Here is a 22,493-nt window from a genome sequence, read left to right as displayed (position 1 = left end):
GCCAATTCAAACTGTGCAAGGAGAAGAATTTGAGGTACACCAAGTATTAGATGCTAAGAGGCAAAAGGGACAATTGTATTATTTATTGGATTGGAAGAACTATGGGCCAGAGGAAAGATCTTGGGAACCATCTTCTAATGTACATGCCCCCAGATTGATTAGAGAGTTTCATAGGAGATTTCCAAATAAGCCCAGGCCGGGAGGAAGCTCTTTGAGAGGGGGTACTGTCAGGACTGTCAGACCAAAGATAAGATTGAAGCCTTTGGTAAGGTCTAGGGTTCTGAAAACGATCATGCACAAGAGGAGGAGCAGTTTCTTAAGCTTATTAAAAGATCGATCTAAATCAAAAATGGCCACCAACACTGGACCGAAGGAGCTGCAGGTTAGCGTTCTAGCTTTTCACAAGGCTAATGAAGATGCAGGTGCTGAGCGGTTGCCGCTTCGCACTTTACCAAGAATCTGAGGAGAGAAGGTCGTTGCCAAGCGTCGCAAAGTCAGTCAGGGAAAATTGATACTTCGTTGCGCAAAACCCGTTCTTGAGCATTGTTAGTTTGTAGCGGAGATAAAACAAGTAAGACTGTTCCTGATATTAAAGCCGAAGTTGAAGTAGAGTGATAAATTGTCGAACATGTAACAGTTGATGTTATTATAGTTTAAGCAGCTTGGGAAGTCTAACCAGCAAAGGAAAATAGTAAAATAATACCCATGAGAATGCTCCTTACCATGTAAATAGAATTTACTTCAGACACAGTTTCCAGAACCTCTGCGTGTGGAGAAATTAGCGTACAGCATATTAGTGAGAGTAGAGAGAGCGGCGAGAGATTGGAGGAAGTAGGAGTTCCAGACGCACTCAGGAGACAGAAATAAACTAGTATTAAAAGTATACTCACAGAACAGAATCCCGTCGAGGCGCTCGTCTCGAGTCCTTGGGTAAGGGCTACTGAGAAGATACCAGAACCAGATAAATACACAAAAGATAAGTAAGAAGAACAGGAAACTAATATTGTTCAATTTTAGTTACAGTACCACAAAAGAAAGAACAGAAAAATAAGAACCAAGATCGAAAGAAGAGAAGCATTGGTCACTATAGACAGGGTAGGTGATAGAGGAGGATCTCATTGCACACCACATACAGCTAGGTAGGAAGGGCAAGTTAACTAATAATCTTGTTTCTTTTTTAGTCACAATTCACCTGTCCCGTCCAAGAAGATAGAAGGGTCTGAAGAGTGAAGAACCCGGAAGACGATAGTGGCTGTCTCTTCTCTGTCCCATCCCCTTTCCCCCCTCAGAATTCCAGGGTGTGTTCGCTCAGATTATAACGTGGAACACCCGGAAGGCTAGGGGAGGTACTGGGAACTTGTGACATTCTGCTCCCGTGCTACGAGGCCTTGACAGAGTGAAGTGCCCACGTTTTTTTTAATTGCACCTGAGCAGAATGGCGGAAGGTTTAGATTTAAAAAAGTTAGGAGAAATTCTGGAGGGAATTCAAAGGGAGTTGATTTCAGTTACAGAGGAGAGTAGGGAGTTGAGGAGAGAAACTACAGATTTAACCGTAAAGATGAGCAGCCTTGAGTCTGGCCCAAGCTTAAGATATTCTGCATTTCCTGGAGGGAGTATTAGTGATTCACGGGATTCCCAACCCAAAGTTACTACACAAGTACTTCACTCCCTGTCCCCAGTAATTCCTTTAGCGCCCCCAGAGCGTTTCAGTGGAGATACTCAAAAGGCTCAAGTATTCCTGACACAATGCACATTACACTTTATGTGTCGTCCAGCACTTTTCCCCAATGCGCAGTCTCGTGTGGCATTTATCCTGTCTTACCTAAGTGGGGATGCCGCGTCTTGGTCTCTGCCTTTGGTCACCAGTAATGCTCCACTTTTATATGATTTGGACAAATTTAAAAAATAATTTCTTCGAATCTTTGACCGAAGAAGAGTTTCGCAGGCAACTGACAATGAACTATTGGAGATAAAACAGGGCAGTCGAGAATTAGTGGCCTACCTGGCCCAGTTTAATAAGTTGGTTGTGGAGACAGAATGGCCGGAGAATAAAAGAGCAGCCGTGTTCTATCGAGGCTTAAAGGACGAATTAAAAGATGCACTAGCACAAGTGCCTAATAGGCCCACAGAGATTTCGGCATTAATTGATCTAGTACTAGAAATCGATTTTCGTCAGAGTGAGAGAAGAGGAGAAAGGAAACGAGATTATCGTCCAATTGTGGCAAGGTTCGATCGAGTAAGGTCAGAAGGCAATAAGGAAAATGACTTGTCCCGTGGGGGTGAACCCATGCAAATAGGATCCATCCGAGGACCGCTTTCAAAAGAAGAGAAGGAAAGACGGAGGGTGAACAAGCAATGCCTTTACTGTGGAAGCACTGGGCATTTCGTCCGGGATTGTCCTAAGAAGCCAAAACAGAAAACGTCGGAAAACGCCTTGCACCACCAGTAAGCGGAGTTGGACTGCTGGTTGCTAATTCTGAGACAGCTCCAACAAGACATACCTTGGCGAATACCTTACAGACGGCGGCTCCGCACATGGTAGTGATGATGACGCTACGGTATAGAGAAAGAGTTTTGAAACAGGTAACTGTCATGAATGATTCAGGAGCAACGGGCAACTTTTGTGATATAAAGTTTGCAGAGAAGATCGGATTACAGGCAATCATGAAAGAAAAGAGTGAGGCAGTCCGAGCAGTAGACGGAACAAACCTTTCATCTGGGCCCATAGTAAGCCATACGGAACCAGTGGAGTTGGAATCTGAAGAAGGACATCGAGAAAGCTTACAATTCAATTTAATAGATGCCCCACAATTCCAATTGATATTGGGACTGCCATGGCTTACAGAACACAACCCCACCATCAATTGGGAGGCCCGAACGGTAACATTGAACTCGACGTATTGTAAGGAGAATTGTTATCACAAATGTCTACGAGATCAAGAAGGGACGCCAGCTTTTCATTTAAGTGAAAGAGAATCCACAATCTGTGTGATAAGTACCATCGAATTGCCTGCAGAGTATGCCGAATTTCAGGAGGTATTGAGTGAAGCTGAAGCGGAGAAGCTTCCCCCGCATAGAAATTTTGATTGCAAAATTGAATTGGAGCCAGGAAGCAATCTTCCCTGTAGCAGAATTTATGCCTTAACGGAGCGAGAAGATAAACACCTGAAGGAGTATCTACGAAGGTATTTGGAGAATGGATTTATAAGGCCATCCCAATCCCCAGTCTCTTCTCCACTTTTTTTTATTCCGAAGAAAAGTGGAGAATTGAGGACGTGCATAGACTACAGGGCCATCAATCGGATAACAGTAAAAAATCGATATCCCTTGCCTTTAATCTCTGTGCTATTGGATCAAGTGAAGGAAGCTAAAATTTACACCAAGTTGGATTTGCGAGGGGCGTACCATCTAGTCCGAATTCGAGAAGGAGATGAGTGGAAGACGGCTTTCAGGACCAAGCATGGGCTCTTCGAATATCAAGTAATGCCATATGGCTTATGTAATGCCCCAGCCGCCTTTCAGCACTTCATAAATGATGTGCTGAAAGAATTCATCGATAGGAATGCCATTGTATACATAGATGACATCCTCATCTACTCGAACACAGTGGAAGAACATCAAGGACACGTTAAGAAGGTCCTGCAGAAACTGCGAGAGAACAACCTATTTGTCAAGTTGGAGAAGTGTGCATTTAGCGTTGCCTCTGTGGAATTTTTGGGTTTTGTGTTAGCCCCGAGTGGAGTGACCATGGATGAAAACAAGATCAAGGCAGTGTTGGAATGGGAGTCTCCTAAATCAGTAAAGGAAATCCAGAGTTTCATAGGATTCGCCAATTTCTACAGGAGGTTCATTCCAAATTTTTCTCAGAAAATGATTCCCATGACAAGATTACTCAAGAAAGGAGTCCAGTTTGAATGGACTAAGGAAGCAGAAGAATCTTTCAATCTACTAAAGAAGGATTTCACCACGGCCCCAATTTTACTCCATCCCGATCCTTCAGAGCCATTCTTTGTAGAAGCTGATGCCTCCAATTGGGCCCTAGGAGGAGTGCTCTCTCAAAGACATAAGGTTACAGGACAACTGCACCCGGTGGCTTACCGTTCAAGAAAACTAACTGCTGCAGAAACCAATTACACCATCACAGAGAAGGAGTTGTTGGCCATCAAGGATGCGTTCAAGGAGTGGAGACATTACTTGATGGGGGCGAGGCATAAGGTAACTGTCTATACTGATCATAGGAATCTAAAATTCTTAAAATCAGTCCGAACTCTGACTCCAAGACAATTACGTTGGTCTCTATACTTCGCAGATTATGACTTTGTAATTACTTATCGTCCTGGCTCTCAAAATGGTAAGGCAGATGCCTTGTCCAGGAGGGGAACAGAAGGAACTTTTGAAGACATTCCGATTCAAACAATTTTACCTGCTGATAAGGTAATTGGAGCAGTGTTACAAGAGTTGCAGGATGAACAAAACCAGATGTCGATGTCCAAGGCAGAAATGGAAGATTGGGTGAAAGAAGATCCTGGGCGAGAGATTCGGGGAGGTTTGCCGTATCACCATGGAGCTCTTTACCTGCCAACACCAGAAATGCAGCAAAAGGCTTTGAAGGAAGTTCATGATGACATACTGGCCGGGCACAAGGGTATTACAAAGACTGAAGATATGGGGCCCAATTCACAGAACTAACTTAAGACAAAATCCTAAACTTACTACCATTTTGGTATTCACAGAAGGCACTTACTCATTTTGGTATTCACAGAAGGCACTTACTCATTTCGGTATTCACAGAAGTTAGGAGTCCTAACTTTAGGACTCCTAAATGCCTTCTGTGAATACCGAAAGTCTTAAAATTAGGATTTTTCTCAGTTTAGTTGTAGTATAGTTAGGACTCCTAACTTTAGGACTCCTAAATGCCTTCTGTGAATACCGAAAGTCTTAAAATTATGATTTTTCTCAATTTAGTAGTCCTAAGTTTAGGACTCCTAACTTTAGGACTCCTAAATGCCTTCTGTGAATACCGAAAGTCTTAAAATTAGGATTTTTCTCAGTTTAGTAGTAGTATAGTTAGGACTCCTAACTTTAGGACTCCTAAATGCCTTCTGTGAATACCGAAAGTCTTAAAATTAGGATTTTTCTCAATTTAGTAGTCCTAAATTTAGGACTCCTAAATGCCTTCTGTGAATACCGAAAGCCTTAAAATTAGGATTTTTCTCAGTTTAGTAGTTGTAAAGTTAGGAGTCCTAACCTTAGGACTCCTAAACTGAGAAAAATCCTAATTTTAAGGCTTTCGGTATTCACAGAAGGCATTTAGGAGTCCTAAAGTTAGGAGTCCTAAATTTAGGACTACAAAATTGAGAAAAATCCTAATTTTAAGACTTTCGGTATTCACAGAAGGCATTTAGGAGTCCTAAAGTTAGGACTCCTAACTTCTGTGAATACCGAAATGAGTAAGTGCCTTCTGTGAATACCAAAATGAGTAAGTGCCTTCTGTGAATACCAAAATGGTAGTAAGTTTAGGATTTTGTCTTAAGTTAGTTCTGTGAATCGGGCCCCTAGTGAGGAAACGATTTTGGTGGCCAGGTGTAATCAAGGATGTACGGCATTACGTAACCACTTGTGAGGTCTGCGCTAGGGGAAAGTCGGAACGACAAGCTCCTAAGGGGTTATTGCAACCACTGCCCACTCCACCTTATCCATGGCACACAATGACCTTAGACTTGATTGTAGATTTACCATCCAGTAGAGGGTTTGATACTATATTGGTATGCGTAGATGCTTTTACCAAGATGGCCCACTTTGTCCCTTTAAAAGGGGTTCCCACGGCAGCGACTCTGGCACATGCCTTTAGTCAGAACATAGTTCGAGCCCATGGAATACCAAAGGTGTTAATATCAGATAGGGGTTCCCAATTCTTATCTCATTTTTGGAAGGCCTTTACAAAGAAATTGAGTATAGACACCAGGTACACAACCAGTTACCATCCAGAAACTGACGGCCAAACCGAACGAGCCAATCAGGAGTTAGAGCAATACCTCAGATTGTGTTTATTAGAGCAGGAGGGGGACTGGCCGGATTATCTATGGGCCGCAGAGTTTGCACATAACAATGCAAAAAATATGTCCACAGCTTACTTTTTATCTGAACACTGGAAGGCATCCCAATCAATCTCTAAATTTCCAGGAATTAGATGTACCAGCAGTTACTGATTTAGTAGAACATCTGGCACAAATACATAAGGCAGCCACTGAAAATGTAACTAAGGCCAAGGAAAGTTACAAATTTTATGCAGACAAGAAGAGAAGAAAAGAACCCGAATTACAGGCAGGGGATAAGGTATGGTTAAACACGAAGAATCTTAGACTTAAAGGGGTAAGAAAGTTTCAGCCAAGATTTGTAGGCCCCAACCTGGTTAAGAAGAAATTAAGTGCAGTCAACTACCAGTTACAATTGCCCAAAGGCTTACGGGTTCATCCCGTGTTTCATGTTTCTTTATTAAAGAAGGTTTCAAAAGATTTACGAATCAAGAGACCCCCAAAGCCAATTCAAACTGTGCAAGGAGAAGAATTTGAGGTACACCAAGTATTAGATGCTAAGAGGCAAAAGGGACAATTGTATTATTTATTGGATTGGAAGAACTATGGGCCAGAGGAAAGATCTTGGGAACCATCTTCTAATGTACATACCCCCAGATTGATTAGAGAGTTTCATAGGAGATTTCCAAATAAGCCCAGGCCGGGAGGAAGCTCTTTGAGAGGGGGTACTGTCAGGACTGTCAGACCAAAGATAAGATTGAAGCCTTTGGTAAGTTCTAGGGTTCTGAAAACGATCATGCACAAGAAGAGGAGCGGTTTCTTAAGCTTATTAAAAGATCGATCTAAATCTAAAATGGCCGCCAACACTGGACCGAAGGAGCTGCAGGTTAGCGTTCTAGCTTTACACAAGGCTAATGAAGATGCAGGTGCTGAGCGGTTGCCGCTTCGCACTTTACCAAGAATCTGAGGAGAGAAGGTCGTTGCCAAGCGTCGCAAAGTCAGTCAGGGAAAATTGATACTTCGTTGCGCAAAACCCGTTCTTGAGCATTGTTAGTTTGTAGCGGAGATAAAACAAGTAAGACTGTTCCTGATATTAAAGCCGAAGTTGAAGTAGAGTGATAAATTGTCGAACATGTAACAGTTGATGTTATTATAGTTTAAGCAGCTTGGGAAGTCTAACCAGCAAAGGAAAATAGTAAAATAATACCCATGAGAATGCTCCTTACCATGTAAATAGAATTTACTTCAGACACAGTTTCCAGAACCTCTGCGTGTGGAGAAATTAGCGTACAGCATATTAGTGAGAGTAGAGAGAGCGGCGAGAGATTGGAGGAAGTAGGAGTTCCAGACGCACTCAGGAGACAGAAATAAACTAGTATTAAAAGTATACTCACAGAACAGAATCCCGTTGAGACGCTCGTCTCGAGTCCTTGGGTAAGGGCTACTGAGAAGATACCAGAACCAGATAAATACACAAAAGATAAGTAAGAAGAACAGGAAACTAATATTGTTCAATTTTAGTTACAGTACCACAAAAGAAAGAACAGAAAAATAAGAACCAAGATCGAAAGAAGAGAAGCATTGGTCACTATAGACAGGGTAGGTGATAGAGGAGGATCTCATTGCACACCACATACAGCTAGGTAGGAAGGGCAAGTTAACGAATAATGTTGTTTCTTTTTTAGTCACAATTCACCTGTCCCGTCCAAGAAGATAGAAGGGTCTGAAGAGTGAAGAACCCGGAGGACGATAGTGGCTGTCTCTTCTCTGTCCCATCCCCTTTCCCCCCTCAGAATTCCAGGGTGTGTTCAGATTATAAAGCGGAACACCCGGAAGGCTAGGGGAGGTACTGGGAACTTGCGACATTCTGCTCCCGTGCTACGAGGCCTTGACAGCTCTGGAGGCTTTTTCAACAGTTGAGTTCACATTTGATCAAATTCCTATCTGTCTACAGACTAGCCCAATGTGCTGTTAAAGTCATGAAGATTCCTGTGATTCAAGAAAGTGGGCTAGCTCCAGTTTATACGGTCATTCATGAGTGGAATAGTGTGAAGGAGTACAGGGAGACAGGATGGTTCTTGTGATGAACTTCTTTATTCAAGCTTCAGGTACAGTAACAGAGTGGCAGCAAGGGAAAGTATCCTTCTCAGAAAACAGCGTGCACGGTACCTTGATAGAATTAATGCTTATCTGTGTTGGAACGTTGCTGTGATGACCAGGAGAAGACTTCTTCTTGTCTTCTCCTGAGGTGGTCTTGCTTGTGTTCAATCTTCTTCACTCGTCGCCAGTGTGAAGAAGTGCAGGGAGACAGGATGGTTCTTGTGATGAACTTCTTCATTCAAGATTCAGGTACAGCAACGTCCTAGCCACAGGACAGCCAACAGCAACTGACTCTGAGCACTTGGCAACAGGGATCAAGCACTCAGTACATTCTAGAGTCATATGGTTAGAATGTTCTACATAGAAGCAGCTGGCTAGCACTGAGCAACACTTAGGCAATTACCACACACCTTCCCACCAATACAAAATTACAGGTTGTGGTAAAAGAAATTATATTCAATTCAAAACATAGTTGAGTAGTTTCTGTGGAGTTTTTTGTGTGTGAATGCTTCTACGCAGAGGAGGATCAAGCTTAGAAGAAACAAGTTGGCCGTCTCGACTGGAGGGAGCAAAGAGACGTACAGGAGCGATCCTACTCAAATTCCAAATACGCCCATTATTAAGTTTCACAGCATTAAGAAACAGCTTGGTCACTCTATGAGGAGGGGAGAATTTTGCACCACCAGACTTCTGGGGAAAGCGTACCCTCACACAGTCACCCACACTAACCAAGGTGCGAGAAACCACATGTCCGGCATCAAAGTTGGCCATTTTTTTTAACTGACTTGAGATCCTGCAGAGCTTGCCATTGAGCATCTTTACGAATCTCAATGTCAGCACGTTTCCCTCTCAGCCAAGTCTGGAACATGTAAGTATTGGGAGTGCGCCCCCTAAATAACTCAAAAGGGACTTTTTCAGTGGTGGAGTGGGGAGTTAAGTGTTAAGCCATAACTCTCTCAAGTATCACAGACTTCCAGTCACAGCTTTGTTCCTTGGCTAGTTGAATCGATTCCTTCAACACATGGTTGAATCTCTCCACCATTCTGTTGCACTCCGTGTGGTAGAAAGAATAATGCTTGTGTTCAATTCCTTTCTTGCCCAAGAACTCTTCCATCTCTCTTGACACAAGCTGTACCCCATTGTCGGGCAGGAGAGATTCAGGGAGACCTTCTCTGCAGAAAATATCCTCCAAGAATTTTGTGACATCTCTGGTTTCTATACTCTGAGTTACCTTGACCTCAGGCCATCTGGAGTACAAGTCAATCAAGACTAGAGCATAAGATTGGCCCACCTTAGAGGAGCCAGCCCCTAAAAGATCCAAGGCTACATGTTGCCAACACTGTGTGGGAGCCTCTCGTAAAATCATAGGTTGGACCCTAATCTTGCAAATTTTATCACAGGCATTGCACTCTATGCAGTCTCTTACCATGCGCTCTACAAGAATATCAATACCGGGCCACCAGAAGTGCAGGCGAACCCTCTTCTTTGTTTTGGAGATGCCTTGGTGACCCAGGTGGGCCAAGTGAACTATTTTCTGTCCGAGAGAGGGACAAGATGCTTTCCTCTCCAAAGTAAATCATTACTCAGCAAAAGTTTGTTCCTTACATTCCAGAATTTCCGCACACCTTCAGACAAGCTCTTAATACCTGTCCACCCTCCTGATACCAATCTGCACACATGAAAAAAGTAAACCAAGGTCACTTTTCATCGACTCTCTACACTCTGACTCAGAAACAACTCCTTCGACAACCTCGCACACTTTGAAGTCATCAATTTCCCACGTATCTTCGGGGTCAAGAGACATTTTGTCACATTGCATGGGCACTAAGCAAGAGAGACAGTCTGCTACTTTGTTGTCCACCTCGGGGATGTATTTGACGACAAACTCGAAATCCTGGAGTGCCATGACCCACTTACATATTTTAGAGGAAACAGCGTCTAAGGCCTTTTTACAGAACAAGTCTTTCAGGGGTTTATGGTCTGAATGGATGACAAAAGGGGTACCCCAGAGAAATTTTTTGAGTTTCTTGATGGCCCAGAAAATGCAATGTGCCTCCTTTTCAATTACTGAATATTGAAGTTCTGGACCAACAAGAGCTCTTGAGAGAAACATGATGGTTTCCTCCTTGCCATCCCTTGCCAGTTTAAGGACAGCACCCAGGCCTTTAGATCTGGCGTCAGTGACAAGAATGGAGCTCGAAGAAGTGAGAAAAGCTCTGCAGAGAGGTTGCGGAACAAAGAGCTTTCTTGACTCCCTCGAATTCCAACTGGCACTGGGTAGGCCAAAAGAACTTCACACCTTTCTTTAAGACGGACATGAGAGCAAAGGTGCGGCAGGCAAATCGTGGAACAAATTTATTGTAGTACTCGGCCATTCCCAAGAAGGTTATCAGTTCATCCCTGGACTGTGGGATGGGAAGTTCCGCAATGGTCTTCGCCAGGCGATCTCTGGGCTAACTCCATCACCAGTCAAGATGTGGCCCAGATAATCAATTTCAGGGAGATTAAACCTGCATTTATTTTCACGCAGTGTAAGACCTCTTGCACTGAATCATTCAAGTACACTCCTCAGTCTCACATCATGTTCACCTTGAGACAAGCAATGGATCAAGACGTCATCTTGGTATATCTTGACTCCCTCCACACCACTCAACACGTCTTCCATGGCTCTCTGAAAAAACAGAGGCAGCAGAGATCAGGCCAAAGGGAAGACATGTAAACTTGTATGTTCTAAAAGGGGTAATGAAGGCGGTCAAGTCCATGGACTTATCATCACTTTTGACCTGATGATATGCAGCACGAAGATCTAAGGTGGAGAAGATGCGTGCGTCCCTAAACTGGGCTAACATTTCAGTGATGTTTGGTAGGGGGTACCTGTTGGAGACCACCGCGTGGTTGAGGGCGCGAAGATCCACACATAGGCATACCTCGCCAAAGGCTTTGCGTGCAAGGACTACTGGGACCAACCACTCACTCGCCTCAGTCTCAACGCTGATACCTTCTTTCTTCAATTTCTCGAGTTCGGAGCGCATAGGCTCCCTCATAGCCAAAGGTACACTGTGCACTTTACATGTGGCTGGCAGAGCATCGGGTTTTAGCATGATCTTGTGAGTGTAACCCAAGAGGCAACTCAATCTCTCACTGAAGACCTCTTTGAATTCAGAACGTAGGTCTCTGAGGATAATGCAGGGATCATCACCAGGAACTAAGGACACACCTAGGTCAGCCTGGTGAAACCAGCTGATTATGCTGTCACCTCTGCATGAAACATAAATCTTCCCTGCAGTTAGTCTTCCTTTGTATTCAAGATTGCCGATGAAGAAGCCAAACCATTTTATTGGGTGACCACCATATGCTAAAGGTTTTATATCAGGTTTGTTAGATTTTACTTTCCCATGCAGCTTAAAGTAAAAAAACTCTTTAGGGATGAGAGAGATCTTTGCCCCAGAGTAAAAGAGCATCCTAATGTTACAATCATTCACTAGAACCTCATCAACAGGCCCCTTCCTCTTGTTTTTATTATTGAGTGTGATAACCTCCCCACAGTGCAGCTCATCGTAATCAGAGTCACTTCCACTCTCAAAGGAAACCTCCTTGACACGCCTGCTTGACATATTCTTTTTGGCTCTACAAGCTTTGGCTAGGTGCCCAACTTTTCCACAGTTGTAACACTTAGAAGTGAGAGCAGGGTAAGACTTGTCATGGGCAAGGTGACCGATCATGTCGTATCTGTAGCATTTCATGCTTGTGTTCCCCTTGAATTTGGAGTTAGAAGAGGTATGGGCAGGTTCACGTTGTTTCCAAACTGGATTCGTGGGATTTTTGGTAACAGTGTGAACCTTTTCCTACAAATCACCATTCTCTTTTTTAATTAGTTCCACGCAAGCCAGGGAGTGTTCGATCCTCTTGGCTAACACCACAACCTCATCAAGTTTTGGGTCATCTTTTTGCCAAAGCTCGTCCTCAATTTTCTCAAAGCTGCAACGCAGCATAAACTGATCATGTATGCGCTCTTCAAGGATCCATCGAATTTACAGGTGGCGCCCAATTTATGCAGAGCAGTAATGTACGCTTCAACTGACTCATCGCTTTTTTGCACTCGCTTTCCAAAATGGCAGCATTCCAAGATGGTGCTAACCTTTGGGAGGTAGTGCTTATCGAGCTTCTTAAGGCAGATTTCAAACTCATTGAGGCTATCTGACTCACTATCATTCAGATCTGGAAGATGTTCGAACACTTCCTGGCGTTCAGAACCCAAACAGTGCAACAGTAACGCTGATTTTCTTTCAGCACTCAGAGATACCCCGCAAACCCTTGCATAATTAAGGAAAACCTTTTTCCATTTTGACCAACACAGAACTGGGTCCCTAGGGTTACGGAGAAAAAACGGGGGAGGAGTAACATTTTCCATTTTAAAACACAGTTGTAGCAGGGTATGTCACGTTTGTAAAGCTGACGTATAACAGTCACGCCTGTATCATCAAAAGTAATACAAATGAGAAAATAAGTATATGTGATTAACACCAAAAGTATAGAAAGTATCTGATGTGACTTCTAGTTTGTTGAGCGCGTGTAAATTCAAGTCAAGTGTGTCAACGCAGTGAGTAGTAATTGGTATGCTGAAAGTATCAACGCAAGCAGAGGTAAACCGCAATTGAGGGTTCAAGGAGTTGATGCGCAAATGTAAATAGAGATGCTGTGCATATCAGCATAGTAATGCTTTCTTGGGTTGCTGTGTGCCTCAGCACATAACAAAATGCACCATAAACCAAGAAATGATGAGGTTTGCTATGCTGAGCGTATCAGTGCCAGCGTAGACAAGCAGAAGTTGAGAGTTCAATGAGCTGATGTGCAAATGGAAGTAGAAATGCTGTGCACATCAGCGTAGTGATGCTTAGTAAAAATGAGTTGCTGTGCACATCAGCGCGAAATATTATGCATGGGGATCAAAGAAATGTTGAACTTGCTGTGCACGTCAGCGTGTTATTAGAACTGAATCGACGTTCTCATAAAAATGCAGAAGAAACACGGAAGCTGTGAGTGTCAGCGCTTTGTCAGGGAAACAAGGGGACTCCGCAGCCTAAGTCGGTAAGAAACAGGAAGGCTGTGCTCGTCAGCACATTGTCAGGGAAACCAAGGGACTCCGTAACCTAAGTTGGTTGCATGGCAACGGAGAGTTTGTGTTGCGTAAAAATGCGCTGGACGTCAGGCCTGCGTAGCAGTGAGCGGTGACGTCGGTCCTCGATGCAAGAAAGAATGGATGCGTTCACAGGAGACAAGCGGACGCTCGACGTAAGCAGACAGAAGCGCTTTTGAAAAATGCTTTGAGGAGAGCTCGCAGTCAAGTCTTAACTGTATGTGTAAGAAGCGTTTCCAACAGTGTACACTCCCCAAATTGAAGGACATACACGAGTTCTGTCAGAGAGAAGGGAGCTTCGATCAAATCAGCATAGCTCGTGAGAATAGATTGCTGCACTTTAAATGTGCGTTATGTAGACGAGAGAAAACACGCTGAGGAGAACGGGCATGCGGTCTCAGGTCACAACACAAAGCAGGGCGGAAAGGCAGAGTGGCAGCCAGGGAAAGTATCCTTCTCAGAAAACAGCGTGCACAGTACCTTGATAGAGTTAATGCTTATCTGTGTTAGGACGTTTGCTGTGATGACCAGGAGAAGACTTCTTCTTGTCTTCTCTTGAGGTGGTCTTGCTTGGGTTCAATCTTCTTCACTCGTCGCCAGTGTGAAGAAGTGCAGGGAGACAGGATGGTTCTTGTGATGAACTTCTTCATTCAAGATTCAGGTACAGCAACGTCCTAGCCACAGGACAGCCAACAGCAACTGACTCTGAGCACTTGGCAACAGGGATCAAGCACTCAGTACATTCTAGAGTCATATGGTTAGAATGTTCTACATAGAAGCAGCTGGCTAGCACTGAACAACACTTAGGAAATTATGACAAATAGCCGGTAGTATGTTTGCTCTACTGACTGAAAAAAGAACATCTCATCTTGACGGGATGTCCTGAAAGATTGTACGATGTTTTTTTCGAAGTGTGTACTTACTTTATTAATGGAAGTCAAATTAGCTTCATAAATATGGTATTGCAACTTGTGTTTTATGCTCACGGTCTGCATCATACAAATCCATTTCTCCGTGGGTATTCCTCACTGCAGAATAGAATAATCCTCTTTTTTAGAGGTATTCCATTAACAATACAGATGCAAGTGGGTGACTAGGGAGTCACTTAATCATGGTCAGATGTACACACAATTGGATTACTTTATTTGAGAGCAACACAGGCACAAAGGTGTTAGAGCAGACTGCATTGTGGCTATTGTCATTACCCTTTCCACATGGGAGCCAGTGCAGGGCTTTAAGGATTGCAGTTCACACCAAGCTTGTGGTGAGATCCTGTTCTAACTGTCGACATTTTCCGTGATAACTCAATAAAAGGATTGGCTCAGATTATTTGTTATGGATGGTAAATGTAATGGTAAAGCTATGATGTTGGACAGCCGTATGAACTATGATGGTTTACAGTCACTTAAAAATAAATGTGAAAATATCTAGATAATGCTGTTTAAGTAGTACCCATCAGGCACTAATTTCACTTGTGCCTGATGGGTACACTGAACCACCAAAACATTTTCTTTGAGGTATGTAGGTGGCAAAAACCGCAAGCTGGCAAGAGTAGAATCATTTTGGCACAAGGGGCCGTATTACATAAAGTGCCCCAGGAGCGCAATGGGTGTTTGTGCCTGCTTTGCGCACCCCGGGGTTACTTTAGTTTTACAGAAGGGGCCACAGACGCTTGTGTGGCCCCCTCTGTAATACCCATAGCGCAAGCACTATCTTTAAGGGGGTGTTCCCTCATTTGGATGGGGGCATGCGGGTAAACAACGTTTACCCCAAAACCTTTTCAAAGAAGGGAATCACAACGCGGTTGTTACAACGACCGCATTGTGATTCCCTATACCATTACTCCGCAAGTCCGAAGAACGACTTGCGGGGGGGGGGAGGTGTTGGATTTAAAACCCAACACCTTCCCTAGTGTCTGCACAGACTGGAGTTGGAATAGTAAATTATACTATTCCAACATCCAGCTCCCCCCCACCCAACCCCCCCCGCAAGTCGTTTTTCCGACTTGCGGAGTAATGGTATGCAGAATCACAACGCGGTCATTGTAACGACCGCGTTGTGATTCCCTGCGGGGAAAAAGGCTGCGGAATAACGTCGTAGATTCAGGCATGCCCCATGCAACGTGGGCACAGAGGCAAAGAACCCTTCAGAGGGCCCACTGACAGTGCACCACTTAAAAGGTGGCAAACTGTCAGTGCTCCTCCTGAGAGCAGCCCTCTGCAGGGGGTAAAGGTGGTCCTATTGACCCCCCAGACATCCCTGTGCAGTCGGGTGCAGTCACTGACTGAACCCTCCTGCAAGGGGATCTCTAATCCCCTTTGAAAGTGCAGGCGGGTTGCCGCCTGCACTGTGAAACACAAAGTGGCTTAAAAGCATCCGCTCTGTATCTCAAAGCATGTATGCGGCTGCCCTAGGGACAGCAAATTCCTGGTAATAGGGCACATTTTAATTGATTGCGCCAGGCGCACCATTTTAAAGGTGCGCCTCGCGCCTACAACATAATACCGCCCAAAATCTACAGGGCATCAATAGTTAACATATTCCTCATTTAATTTAATTGTGTAACGGCCTAATTCCTGAGGCAAAATCTCAATATGCAAAAAGAGTTGCCAGGCCGGCCATTACATTGACATTCATCTTACTTGGGTTCAGCTTCAAGAAATTGAACCCCATCTAGTACTCAATGTCACCGGCAGGGGAGGAGGGGGGAGGAGGCACTGAACACTTTGGGGCAGTTTTACTAAGTACTTGCTTTGCCCTTGCGTGACGCAAGCCATCACAAGGCAACCCATGTCCTTATCCTGGATGACTAAGTCACTCAAACCCACTATGTGTGGCTTGGCATGGTGTAATAACTATAAAGTAAAGCAACGCAGTGCATAGTGCTGCCTTGCGTTAATTTGATATGGGTTGGTGTTACATGGGTGGAGCATGGGCTTTCCCATGCATCTACCAGTGTATTTTGACACAATCCCAGATTTACAAAGACTTGTAAAACCTGGGTTTGTGTCAAAATGGTGTGCCTACCTGACAGAGGAGTAACAAGGAGAAATATCTGTATTTCTCTCGCTAATTCCTCTTTCATGTGTGCTGCATTGTGCAGCACACACAAAAGAGGAATATGCCTCCAAGGACTGTTTTTGTACATGAGGTTGTCCCTTGCTGCACAAAAGCAATCCTGTCCATAACGCAGTTGCCCCTGCACAATGGTGCAAGGAGTAAGATCGGGATGACACAATAAAGAGCAATGCTTGATTCTGTGAATAAATAGGTTTTATTAATTTCTCTATACTTGGGAGCTCACACTGCTCCAACCTTCCCTGGCTCTTTTTCTACCCCTATCTATCTGGCTCCTTCCTTTCCGGTTCCTTGCCCCTTTTTCCTCACCCAGGCAAGTCTGCCTATGAGGTCCTAGTGCCCTCCTATTGTTAGGCTACTAGAACATTACAAAAGGGTGCCTGCATTGGCGGCTCTAGACAGCACACAGTGCTCCAGCACAAGAAGAGAGGAGAAATGCTCAATATCTTTGTGATATGGAGCATTTCTGCCCTCTTTCTCTCTTGCAATGCAATGCAGCAAGTTGCCTTGCTGCATTGCGTTGGGTGAAAGAATAGTGAATCTGCCCCTTTGTGAAGAGAGTGGAAACATTTTAAGAAGATGTATATCATTGGTATATTTTTACAACTTCTCTCCACTAGCATGCAAGTATTTAAGAAAGTGATGGGTGGGCTGCTTCAATTACTCTCATCTACTGGTAGTTACTCAGCCTGCATCCCAGTCCATCGTTTTTGGCCCACAATGCTAATTCAGATTAGCCAAAAGGAAATCCGCCTTCATCCTCCTAAAAGTTCATAGTGAACTGCCAGGCTGCATCCTCTCTGAATTGGAACACATGCAACCCAAGGCAGGTTTTGCCATAGTTGAGGCTTACCAGTCAGATGCAGCTTGGTTGCAGTGGCAAAGAGAGCATGGGACACGTCTGGGCATATTCATTGCACTTAGAGTGTCACACTGAAGTATACAAAAAAGAGATTAGTGGGATGCTTGAAATAATCTCAGCCGCTGGTAATTTCTGGAGGCCACATCCCAGTCCATTGTTTTTTTGCCTAAAATACCACCTCCAATTAGACCCAGCCATGTGCAACTGAGTCTTGATCCTGCTCGAAGAGGAACACTCTAGCCCAAACTGCCCACCAAGTTCTCTCAGAACTGCAACACAAGCACCTCAAGATCAGGTTCAACCTGTTGTGGCTCATCAGTCATGTGGTGCTTCGTTTCAGTGGTGAAGGGAAGAAATGACACAGATATGGACATACCTGTCGCACTTAGAGCATCGCAGTGAGGTACAGAAATAGGTGAGGGGTAGGATGTGTGAATTAATCTCGGCAACAGGTAAATACATGGGCCATATCCCAGTCCATCATTTTTTGGCCCAAAGTGCCACCCCATTTTAGACCCAGCCATATGCAAATAAGTCTCTGAGTGATTACCAGTGCTGACATTATTTCTAGCATTCCGTTCCAAAAATGATGGACTGGAAAGACACCCAGAGCGCTTGCCAGTGTCTGAGAATAGTTCAAGCATTCCATCCATCATCTTGTTGCTGTTGTTGTAGTCTCCTCTAGCATGTGGAAGACCCATTAAAGACATCATAAAATGGTGACAATGGTGAGCATTGAGGCACTCTGCACAGCAATGAAAGGTATCTATGCTGCAAAAACAGTGTTCCTTTGATAATGCCAGCTCTAGGGTCTCCCTATCCTTATCCATTCCCAAAATTGTGGTATGGTTGAAGGTGTCTAAAGATTACAACAGATCAAGAAGAAACAGTATTTTGACACCACCACCATAAATCTGCTGTAGAGGTAAACCAGAATGACTGTGACTACAATTTCCTTACCATGAGGAGGTCAGAACTTGAAGCCTGCTTGGACTTTATAGACACTCTTTGACACTCCTAAAAGAAAGCCCACCCATTACATAGCTATAATCCAGAGAAACCAGCTATGGGGTGCATCATATTAAGGACTAATGTTATAAGACCTGCATATTAATAAACAGGCATCAAAACATTGCACTATGGTAGAACAGAAACACTGGTCACCATATTAAAATTGTAACTATAAGGACGCTTCTTGTGTAATGTTGTATAAAATTGTATATAATTATGTGATTGTTTGGAAAAAGTGTGAGATTTTCACAAGTTTATAATATTGTATCAGAAAACATATATATGTATGTATGCCTGCATGTATATATCAATGAAAAAAGTAAGCTTAAAAGTTTGTTAGTTAGGAAAATGTAATTGTTTCTTTTTATAGAAATCAAACAAACTATACAAACATTAGAAATTTCAAAGTTATAGTTATAACTTACATTTCAAATATATGCAACACTTTCAAAGTACTATGTCGTGCACCTCCGTACACAGTCTTGTTGCCTCACTCGCCACACTGCATTAAGTCTAACTCACCATTCTAACAGCCTACACAATCTAAAAGTTCGGAGCCAGACCAATTTACCTCAGCTTAGAGCAGGTCCTGACTGTTGTGGGTGTTAATGTCACCAGAGTAGGTGGTTGTCCCATTCCTGCCTTACTATATGCAGACAACACAGTTTTGATGTCCCGTACTACTAAAAGCCTGAATAAGCTTTTCTCCCTTTTTATTAATTTTGTGAATAGCTTTGACCTATCCAATAATTTCTCTAAATCACACCATGAGCTTGGGCCCATCAAAATTAAAAACAATGAAATATATAATAGATTGCCAGCACATTAGAAGGGTGAATAAGTTCAAGTACCTGGGGATTCAAGTGGATTCTGAGCTTAACTGGCACTTGCTCATTAATCAAAATGTTTCCTCTTTTAGCAGGACTATATTTGGTGTCAGGGATTTTTCCCGCTGAATGGGGCGTATCCACATCCAATCAGTTCTGGAGATCTACAGGGTTAAATGTATCCCCTTAGTGTGTTATGGCGGCGGTATCTGGCTGGGGATAGGGCCAGGTTGCTCCACTTCAAGTTGCAGAAAATACGTTTTTAAGGAGTCTCCTGGGCATTTGCCGAAGCACATCTTACAAAAGCGTCCACGAAGAACTCGGTATGGATTACTTAGCTGATCGGCTTTGACTTAATCCATTAAAGCTCTGGAACTCAACCTGGACAAAGGAGTAGTTGGGTTTTAGTAGATTGATCCTGCTAGACAGCTTACAATTAGACAAGCCCCTACAGATCCCATGGTTGGCGTACGTGGCACGCAGTTTGCGGGCTAAAGGGAGGCCTGATATGTTTGTTGACACCACAAGCATAACTCGTGCCAATGGAAAATGGGTCGAAACGGCACTTATGGATAAGTACAGGTCAGAACGTGAAGATGTTGCCCTAACAAAGCACTCCATGCGACATGTACTGTTGGTGAAAACAGTTAGTAACATTGAACCTTATCTGACCTGGGACATACCTCATCATCAACGCCGATTGTTGACCCATTTTAGGTTAAACTTATTTCACCGACTGGTCCCTTTTAATCAGGGTTGTTTCAAATCCTCAGATCTGCCCCCCTACAACTGCGGTAACATCTCGATTAATGACACATTACGTGTGGTTATGTCTGCCCAAAATATAGTTACCTGCGCCACAATTTAAAACGCCCAATTTTATCACCACTTAATTTTAACCAACTTAGGCCAGCCTTACTTTTTTTTACAGCTATTGAATTCACCTTTATCCTGCTTTTTTCTTGTGCGCTTTCTGGTGGGAGTTTTAAAATATGAATGACTATTATACTGATATTTTATATGTTGTTTTTAAATGAAATGATTTGTCTTTTTGGATTTTATCTATAAAATCGAATAAAGATTATGATGATGATGAACTCTGTTAAGGGTTTGGCATCTGGCTATAAGAGCACATTGTTCTGCTTGACAAATATCCTTGCCTGCTCTTGGACTAACATTCTGAAGAGGCTGGAAGGTGGCACTGATCCACTATAATTACAGTGACAAACAATATATAAAAAGTTGCAGAGAGCTTATGGATACTCTGCCTAAAAGCAAAGATGTCATATTGCATTTATTTATGTGTTTCAGGCACTTTATCCATTACGAAGATTCCAACGCTGCCTGCCATCAAACCATTCCCCATTCCTTCTTGCCCAGGTGATTTAAAAAGTAAGCCATATCCTACATTAGAAGGTATACATTACGTTAGAGATGCTAAGTTCAAAAGATTTATCTTGGACATGTAGTTTTGTTAACTTTAGCTCTCCAGTAACAACATACACACAAAACAACCTATAATGTAAGGGATATTGTAGATGATGGTGAACACTGTGATCTCTGTAAATGAAAATTATATCACTCTTTTTGCATCTAGACTGATTGTGTAAGGGACATATAGGTATAAAAGTGTTAATTGTGTTTCTAATCACGTTTTTTTGAAGGGTTATCCCCAAACTTTTTGCCTTCTTCCTCCTATTTTTCTGACCCTCTTTTTGTTGGCTTTAGGACCCTGGGCACTTTATCACTGCTAATCAGTGCTGAAGTGCATGTGTGCTCTTCTTTGAGCATGGTATGATTGATTGACACCAGTTTTGCATATTTAATTTACTTGTAAGTCCCTTGTATTCCGAGGACCTGTCAATTAAATGCTACTATGGGCCTGCAGTTCTGGTTGGGCCACCCACAGAAGTAGCCTTTCAAACCTGTCTCAGGCCTCTGCTATTTCAGGGCCTGCGTGTGCAGTTTAGTGCCACATTGACTTGGCATCAAGTTACTTGCCAAGCCTGAAACTCCCCTTTTACTACATACAGGTCACCTTTAAGGTTGGCTCTAGGTTGCCCTATGAGCAGAGTGCTGTGTAGGTAAAAGGTAGGACATGTGCCTTTATTGTATGGCATGTCCTGGTAGCCACAAACAGCCTATTCGGTTCCTCCATGCTGTGAAGCTTACTCCTTTCATAGTCTAACTTTGGGAACTCCCTTATAGGTATTTAGGTGGTAATTACTGATCTGTAAGAAGTAGCATTGCCATGTTTGGTATGTTTGGTATAGTGATGATATATCCTACGTACTGGTGTAGGTGGATTTTATATTACTATTTTAGAAATGCCACTTTTATAAAGTTTTACAACAAACAAATGATGGACGGAATGCTGACAATGCACACATTCTCCCCCAGTCAAAAGATCTGGGTTAAATCCATCATTCTTTTGCCCACCACGCCACCCCAGTTTGGACCCAGCCATATGCAAATCAGTCTTGACCCTGTGCCCCACGGGAACAGTCCAGACCGAACTGCCAGGCCAGGACCCCCCTGGACCAGAAACAAGCATCCTAGGACCGGTTTCAGGGTATGTTACCCTTCTTCAGCCAGGCTAGCTCGAATCCAGTGGCACAGTGAGCAAGGGAACCACATCTGGGCACACCCATCCCACTTAGGGCGAAAAGTGTTACAGCAAGCAAATGATGGACGGAATGCTGACAATGCAAACATTCTCCTCCAGTCAAAAGATCTGGGTTAAATCCATTGTTCTTTTGCCCACTACGCCAACCCAGTTTGGTCCCAGCCATATGCAAATCAGCCTTGACCCTGTGCCCCATGGAAACAGTCCAGACCGAACTGCCAGGCCAGGTCCTCCCTGGACCGGAAACAAGCATCCTGGGACCGGTTTCAGGGTATGTCACACTTCTTCAGCCAGGCTAGCTTGAATCCATTGGCACAGTGAGCAAGGGACCCACGTCTGGGCATACCCATCCCACTTAGGGCGAAAAGTGTTACAGCAAACAAATGATGGACGGAATGCTGACAATGCAAACATTCCCTCCAGTCAAAAGATCTGGGTTAAATCCATTGTTCTTTAGCCCACTACGCCACCTCAGTTTGTACCCAGCCATATGCGAATCAGTCTTGATCCTGTGCCCCATGGCAACAGTGCAGACCGAACTGCCAGGCCAGATCCTCCCTGGACCGGAAACAAGCATCCTGTGACCAGTTTCAGGGTATGTCAACCTTCTTCAGCCAGGCTAGCTTGAATCCAGTGGCACAGTGAGCAAGAGACCCATGTCTGGGCGTACCCATCCCACTTAGGGCGAAAAGTGTTACAGCAAACAAATGATGGACGGAATGCTGACAATGCAAACATTCCCTCCAGTCAAAAGATATGGGTTAAATCCATTGTTCTTTAGCCCACTACGCCACCTCAGTTTGGACCCAGCCATATG

At 43.7% G+C, this 22,493-nt stretch overlaps 1 long non-coding RNA gene across 4 annotated transcripts in view; it reads left to right on the top strand.

Annotated features, from left to right (window-relative positions):
• Positions 1–13,344: 13,344 nt before the first annotated feature.
• LOC146820819 (uncharacterized) overlaps positions 13,345–22,493 on the top strand; it is an 86,213-nt gene continuing 77,064 nt past the window's right edge. For 2 of the 4 annotated variants that reach the window (XR_014963053.1, XR_014963054.1), the window contains exons 1-2: positions 13,345–13,427; positions 20,362–20,442. This is a non-coding gene — a long non-coding RNA (uncharacterized LOC146820819). Of the gene's footprint in view, positions 13,490–20,361; positions 20,443–22,493 lie in introns of all 4 variants that reach the window. The other 2 variants (XR_014963052.1, XR_014963055.1) reach the window with 2 other exon arrangements.

This window comes from Triturus cristatus, chromosome 6, assembly GCF_964204655.1.
Source record: "Triturus cristatus chromosome 6, aTriCri1.1, whole genome shotgun sequence".
NCBI lineage: Eukaryota > Metazoa > Chordata > Amphibia > Caudata > Salamandridae > Triturus > Triturus cristatus.
The sequence above is the reverse complement of the archived record's forward strand: the minus strand, read 5'-3'. Positions and strand labels throughout refer to the sequence as shown.